Source organism: Theropithecus gelada, chromosome 13, assembly GCF_003255815.1.
Source record: "Theropithecus gelada isolate Dixy chromosome 13, Tgel_1.0, whole genome shotgun sequence".
Taxonomy (NCBI): Eukaryota; Metazoa; Chordata; class Mammalia; order Primates; family Cercopithecidae; genus Theropithecus; species Theropithecus gelada.
The window spans coordinates 47,029,586-47,037,026 of NC_037681.1; the positions used below are offsets into that span (position 1 = coordinate 47,029,586).

The 7,441-nt window shown below is 51.2% G+C and overlaps 1 pseudogene; it reads right to left on the reverse strand.

Moving 5' to 3' along the window:
- Window positions 1-6,801: 6,801 nt before the first annotated feature.
- LOC112605350 lies at window positions 6,802-7,095 on the reverse strand (annotated as a pseudogene).
- Window positions 7,096-7,441: the final 346 nt, after the last annotated feature.

Genomic DNA, 7,441 nt, shown 5'->3' on the forward strand with positions numbered 1-7,441 from the left:
CTGAGTGACCTTGGGCTTGTCCATTCCCTTCTCTGGGCAGCAGTTTCCTTGTCGGTCACATGAGGGGCTTGTGTTACTGACAGGGGATCTGTAACATTCTTCCTGGCACTGGGATCCTCTTATTTCTGAGATTGTAAATTGCCTGGCCTGTGAGAGGGCAGCTGAGAGTCATGGACAGAGTCTAAGGTGAAGAGTACAAAGATCCGGGTTCAGACTTGGGCCCCGCTTAGCACCTCTGTGTCATTGTCCTCATCTACAGGATGAAGAAAAGTCATTCTTGCCCAAATTACTTTCATGAGTGAATAAAGGAATAAAAGATGATAAAGCTGCAGAAAATGTAAAATGTTTACTCTTGTTAATCATTTGTGAGCATCTGCTCAATCCGGGCATTGTGGCGAGAACCTTATGTACTTTATCTAAGTTCATTACTGAGACATCGAGGTAAGAACTATCCCCAGGGTTGTGAGGGGAAATGCTTAGCAGCCAGCCCGCCGGGCAGGAAGGTCCTGATTTGTAGTGTTTGCCCATTTCTGTGGTGTCAATGCTTCCACTTTGGCCCTTTCCAAGCTAAGCGAGCTCATGTTACTGAATGCAGAGCTGGGAAGAAATGCATATAATTGGCTTTCTGGAGTGGAAATGAACCAGCTCCAGTGCATCACTGACTCTATCCACTTTATTGATAAGAAAGCGGATTCAGAAACATCTCCAAATTCACAGTCAACACCAGCAGAGTCAGGATTGAAACCCAAGCCTGACTGCCTAGAAGCTCAGTGGTCCCTGCTCTTCTCTCTGCTGAGGGTAACGAGGTGTACTGTGCTCACGGAGAGAGGCTGAACTTTTAAATCAGAAGGCACAGGTTTGAAGCCGGGTTCCCTTGCTTCCTGGCTGTGAGAGCCCTGCGTGCACCACTTAGGCACTCTTAACCTAAGGCCTCAGTTTTCTCATCTGTTAAAAGGGAGAGAGTGAGTGCCCAGCACACACAGTTTCTCTGTGACTCCAGTGAATGTGGCCGTGCTTTGTAACAGAGATCATTTTGTAAGCAACAGCACCTGGCACCTCACCAGTGGTCTGCTTCGAGGACGCTGCTTCCAGCAGGACTCCAGCCCACCTCCCTGTGCCCAAGGATCTGTAGCCGAAGGCCGGTAGAAGCATCTCAGAGCTCCTGCTTCAGCCCCACCATGGAGCTCCCCTCCCTCGGTTCCCAACTCCTAACATTCCAGCACAAGTCCCTCCCTTCTGCCTCTCCCCAGGAGTTAAGCCCAGCAGAAACCAGAACCCTTCTCAGAGCTGCTAGAATCTTGTGCCCCATAAATCAGGATGCTGAGCTGTGAGACCAAAGGAAAGCTCTGGAAAAGGAAGTCAATCACCTGATGATTGTTTTTAAATAGCATCTCGTGAACTCAGACTTACCCATGGGATGAAACTGCCTTCCACCACCGCCACCGCCAGTAAGGATATTTGGGGCTCAAACCTCCTTCTCTTGATGCTTAAGCAGCATGGGGTGCAAAGGGCCCTGCAGCAGGGCCCAGGGCTCCTGGAAACCATGGCCTGCTCTGTGACATGGCCCAGAGGGAGCTCAGATACCCTCTTGAAACCTGCACTCACCCGGCCTGGCTGACTTTGATAGAGGGAGACAGAAGGTCTTTGGGGAACTTTTGTAAGAGGGAGACATTGTGTTCTCTTTGAAAGCCAAGATTATCCCCAGGTCACATGAGTTTACACACACACACATGCACGCGTGCCCTTACACATACACATGTGTGCCCATGTGCACACACATTCACCTACATGTGCGCGCACTCCCATCTATTCATCTTGGAGTGCCCTGGGATTCTGGAGATGCAGAGGTGCACATTGTGGTGTTGACTGTGGTCCTCAGAAGAGGCAAGAAAGAGATTTTGGGGTGAAATCCCAGCAGAGCCCCTAGCAATGCAGAAGGGGGAAGAGTATGGACTGGGAACTGCAAGAGACCAAGAATCAGGAGAAGGGATTCCTGAGTGAAAGAAGGATTCTGGAGCCACCTCAGGAGGGGCAGCTTACCTGCACTGGCTTCTGGGCAGAACCTGGGCAGCAGGCACTTTGCAAAGGGTGGGTTTGACCTGGAACAGAGAGAAACAGACGTAGGATCTGAGAAAGGGATCTTTCTTTCTGAGCGACTGGTAGAACTCTGAGAAAGGACTGATCTGGCCTTAGATTGAACGATGGAAGGAAGCGCAACTACGATGAGGCCTGGAAACCCCTCCAATGTTCTGGGACAAGCAACCAGCCAGAATGGATCATGTGAGCCAGGGCTCCTCTTCACCCTGGCTTGTGTGTGATGTCATCCAGAGCTTTCCTTTAAGTATATGCCCAGGGGGTGGTCTGTACAGAGATGGGTTGGGGATGTCAGGGTCGAGGGATGGGGGGCAGGGGGCAGAGTTTGGAAGCTGGGGTGGCCCTGGAAGGTTGGTCATGTCCTCTTGGTATTAAATGGGGTGGTAACAGGCATTGAGAGTGGTTCTCACTGTGGGAACCTGAGCTAAGAAGAGGTGGGGTGGGGACGGGTAGTCTAGTAGGCCAGGTAGCATCAACTAAGGGACCTTCCAGGTGAGATTGCCCTGGTGAATTGACCATAATCCCAGATAGGGCCAATCAAACTCCAAAGAGAGGGGAACCTGCAGACCCTCCTTGGCCAACATGTTCAACCCTTATGAGGGCTTGGAATGCCCATGCCCCACCCCCCAGGCTGCCTTAGCCTGGCACAAGACCCCCTAGATGGCTGGAGCTGTGAGTACGGGGTCTGTGCAAAGTCTTAGGGCCACTCCATACGGCCGTGGTGGGCCCAGTAACCTGCTCAGACCACATTAGAGCATGCTGTCTGGTCCCTGGGGCATTTCTAGATTCAAGGCCTTCCCCTTACAGTGTTGAACAAATCCTATACCCCAGACCTCAGGGTTATCTTTTTCTCCTCCCAGATACATCACCCCCACACCGGCGAGCCTTGGTGGGTGCTGAGAACGCTCTCAAAGGCATGTGTCCCAGTTACAGACAGCCGCTGGGCCACCCTCCTTGGAGGCTGAGCTTAAGTCTCTGACGGCAGCTTCTGAGAGTTGCCCCCCTGGTTCTGCCCAGGAAAGGAGCCTTGGCCTCTCCAGAGGCAGATGTGGGATCCCTTAGAGACTGTGGATCTGCACCAGCAGAAGGGTGGGGCTGGTGAAGGCCCCTTAGATGTCCTTGTCCACCCCATGTGTTGCATAGATGAGGAGCCTGAGGTCCACGGAGAGGACACGGTTACTCCTGGGTCCCAGAGACGGGTTCAGGGCAGACCTGGGGCTCCTACTGCCCATCTTTTCTATCAAAGTTCACGCCGCTGTCCCGAAGACCCTGCTCCAGATACGGAGTTGCAGAAGCTTTCCTGAGCCTAGGTGAGGACCCGGCCCACCCTACTTTCCCAGGATGAGCGTTGGTGAGGGCCAGGGTGAGCTCTGGCCGAGGCAGGAAAGTGCTGTCTAAACACGCTCTGGGGCCTGTGAGTCTGGCTGGCTGTCCCCCGGGCCAGGTGGGCCTCTGACACACAGCAGGAATTTTCCACTGGCGCATCCTCTGGCTGGTTGGGATCCAAAGCATTTTCCAGCCTTTTTGTTTCACTCCAGTTGTCTCCCCTTCCCCATGAAGATGCGCCCTGGGGCCCAGAGCGTGGGGGCCGTGAATTTTCAGAGAAGCTTCAGGGAACCCCGCTTCTACGACCCAGAAGCCATCAGTCAGTACCTAAAATACAGAATGAAGGAAAGGAAAATCACTTTTAATAAATCTACATAGATAGTGAAATTAAAGTTCGGAGAGAAGGTGACATGTCCAAGGTAGATCCAACACAGGTTTGTCTAAGCCTGGCACCATCCTGTTTCCACTGTACCAGTTTCCCAAGGTTAACAGCCAAGGTCACAGGAAGACACTGCAAGGGGGAGTTTCAAAGATGAAGCTGTGGCCAGGCACAGTAGCCCATACCTTTAATCCCAGCACTTTGGGAGGCCGAGGTGGGCAGATCACCTGAGGTCAGGAGTTCAAGACCAGCCTGGCCAACATGATGAAACCCTGTCTCTATTAAAAATACAAAAATTAGTCTGGTGTGGTGGTGCACGCCAGTAATCCCAGCTACTTGGGAGGCTAAGGCAGGGCAATCACTTGAGCCTGGGAGGCAGACATTGCAGTGAGCTGAGATCACACCACTGCACTCCAACCTGGGCAACAGAGCAAGACTCCATCCCCCCCAAAAAAAAAAAAAAAAAAGCTGCAGGAGGGAGCTGAGCCATCCATGTGGGGACACTGCCAACTCACAGAAGTCCCTGGAAAGGACAGCTGAGTGTGCCAGCGACACATGCATCCCCATGCTGTGTCACTCCAGCCTGGAAGCAGCAACGCCAGCAGCTCCTCCCCAAAGGCCAGGCCAGGCGGCCGGGGCCCACGCTTTAGGAGCCTGTGACTCCTCATCCTGCATCACAGTGGTAGGACTTTTTCCTGGGTTGGGGTTGACACGTTTAACCCTGCATCCAGAGCATTCCTTGGGTAGCAATAAGGGCCTTGACCTGGAACCTGTGGGGAGGACAGCCTGAGAGGCTGGGCCTGCAGATGGAGACCACCTGGGCTGGAGCCTGAGTCTTGTGGGGCCTTTGTCAAGCCATGCAGGCGGGCCACAGGAGGCCACAGTGGGCAGCCACAGGCTGCTGCTTGCTCCCAAAGCAGTGTTCCTGGTGGTCGGGGTGGTACCTGTGCCGGCAGGGCAGGTTCACAGCGAAGGAGAGAAGACCGACTTAGCACACTGAATGGCATTCTCTGGGCTCCTCCCTTGGACCCTGGGAATGTTTCCTAGAATCATCACCAACTGCCCAGAGCCTGGGCCTCCACAAAACTGACCTCAGGGAGACCCCAGCCCATTCGAGAGGTGGGCAAGTGGGGAAGGTGATGACAGGAAGATCTGGGGTGCCATTTGGCCTGTGCAGCCTCCCACTCCCATGAAACTCCTTGCTATGGTTTGAATGTTTCCCTCCTCTGAAACTTATGTTGAAACTGAATCCCCAATGTGGCAGTATTGAGAAATGGGGCCTTTAAGAGGTGATTAGGTCATGAGGGCTCTGCCCTCATGAATGGATTAATCCATTCATGGATTAACAGATTAATGGGTTAGTGGATTAATGGGCTATCATGGGAGTGGGACTGGTGGCTTTATAAGAAGAAGAGAGATCTGAGCCCGTACGCTCAGCCCCTCACCCTGTGATGCCTCGTACCACCCAGGGATTCTGTACAGAGTCACCACCAGCAAGAAGACCCTCAGCAGCCCCTTAGCCTTGGACTTCTTAGCCTCCATAGCTTAAGAAATAAATTCCTTTTCTTAGCCTGGCACAGTGGCTCATACCTGTGATCCCAGCACTTTGGGAGGCCGAGGCGGCAAATCACCTGGGGTCGGGAGTTCAAGACCAGCCCGACCAACATGGAGAAACTCAGTCTCTACTAAAACTACAAAAATTAGCCAGGCGTGATGGTGGGCACCTGTAATCCCAGCTACTCGGGAGGCTGAGGCAGGGAGAATGGCTTCAACCTGGGAGACAGAGGTTGCAGTGAGCCAAGATTGCACTACCGCACTCCAGGTTGGGTGAGAGAGCAAGACTCCATCTCAAAAAAATAAAAAATAAAATCACAAATTCCTTTTCTTTGTAAATTGTTCAGTTTCAGGTATTCTCTTTAAAGCAACGAAAAATGGATTAAGACACTCCTATGGCCGGCTCCCCATTGACCAGCCCAGCATTTCCTGTGTTAGAGAAAAAAGTTTTCCATGGTCAAATAAATTTGGGAAATCAGGCCAAACCAGTCCTCATTCCCAAATGTATTACAAATTTCCTTGAGATCTTCTAGACAGTGGTTCCCAAGTAGGGGTGAATTTGTCCCCCAGGGGACACTTGTCAATGTATTTAGACATTTTTAGTTGTCACAACTGGGAAGGTACTACTGGAATCTAATGGGTGAAGGCCTGGATGCTGCTAAACATCCTATAATGCACAGGACATCCCATAATAAAGAAGTATCCAGGCCCAAATGTCAATAGTGCTGAAACTGAGAAACTTTGTCCTAGAGTGTTGCATAGAACTCCAGGGAGGTGTTCAGGGGCCACAGTATAGAGAACATTTGTCATTCTTTCAGGCCACCCAGCATCTGCTCTCCCTTCCCATGTTTGAGGATTTGCCTCATGTTTTGAGCAAGAAGCTGCACCCAGAACGGAAGCTCTATGAAGCCGATCCACATCGTCCCAGCCTCTCTTGCAGCTAGGTAGGAGGCACGTGACCTCCCTCCACCAGTCACATGTATTTTCCCCAGGCTTTGAATCCAAAACTCATGATGCAGAAAAGTGACACTATGCAGAGCCTATTGTGTAGTGGTGAGGGAGGTGGCAGCAGCTGTGGTGGCGGGGATATAGGTGGTCCTAGAGGCAGCACCCAGGGTAGATGGAGCTAGTGGCACAAGCTAAGGTGTCTATGTAGCAGTAGGGTCTTCCTGGGGTCCATTACACAATGTGACTTTGGGTGTTGTTCCTGGCTACTTCGCCTCTGACCTTGATTTTTCTGACCCTACAAGAGATTCTGTGAGCTACCCAAGATCTTTAGAATAAATCCTTTTTAAGCTTAAATTAGGAAAGTCGGCTTCCATTTCTTGCAATTAAGAACTAACTGGGTGGTACTGAGTTCTCCAAGTGTATTTGGGCACAGGATTCTTTTTTCTTTATTTTTTATTGTTAAACCAGAATATTTATTGCATGACTAATTGTTGAAATTCTTAAGATGAACTGGATGCTGCAACAGCTGCCCTCTTGGGTTGAGGTGTTGTTCCTTCACAGAACCCATGCCTGAATCTGCGGTATACAATTTTTAGGTGGCTCATTCGACCAGTCCTGGTGGTATTTCGTCTTTTAGCCTTGGCACTCCAGTTATACTTTCTCTTGCACTTGGTGGGTTAGCCGCATTTGCCACAGGTCAACTTCTGAAGGTGGTAGGCCTTAGAGCCACAGTGGCAGCACAACATGTGTGTCTCATTGCAACGCTTTCCAAACAATGATGTTCCCTTCATCATCTTGCTTCTGTGGCCGAGACCAGAGAGTGGGCACAGGATTCATTGTTTTGCAGAACATCTCGAGGAACCCTTGTGCTATGAGTATACTTTAAGGTATATTGGCCAAAATGAGAGTCAAATAGGGATTCCCATAACCTCTGCTCCTGCCAGACCAAACCACTGCAATAGCTCCACCTCCGGCAGAGGTCCAGGACCAGTGAGGACATCAGCATCTCTCTCCTGGTTGTAGCTGAGTCAAGGATACCCCACAACTACCCTCCTCTTCCATGCCATCAAGGGTTGAGAATAACTGCAGCTGGCTGCAGCCTGAAAAATCAAAACACAATCAAGGTGTGGAAATGATTGG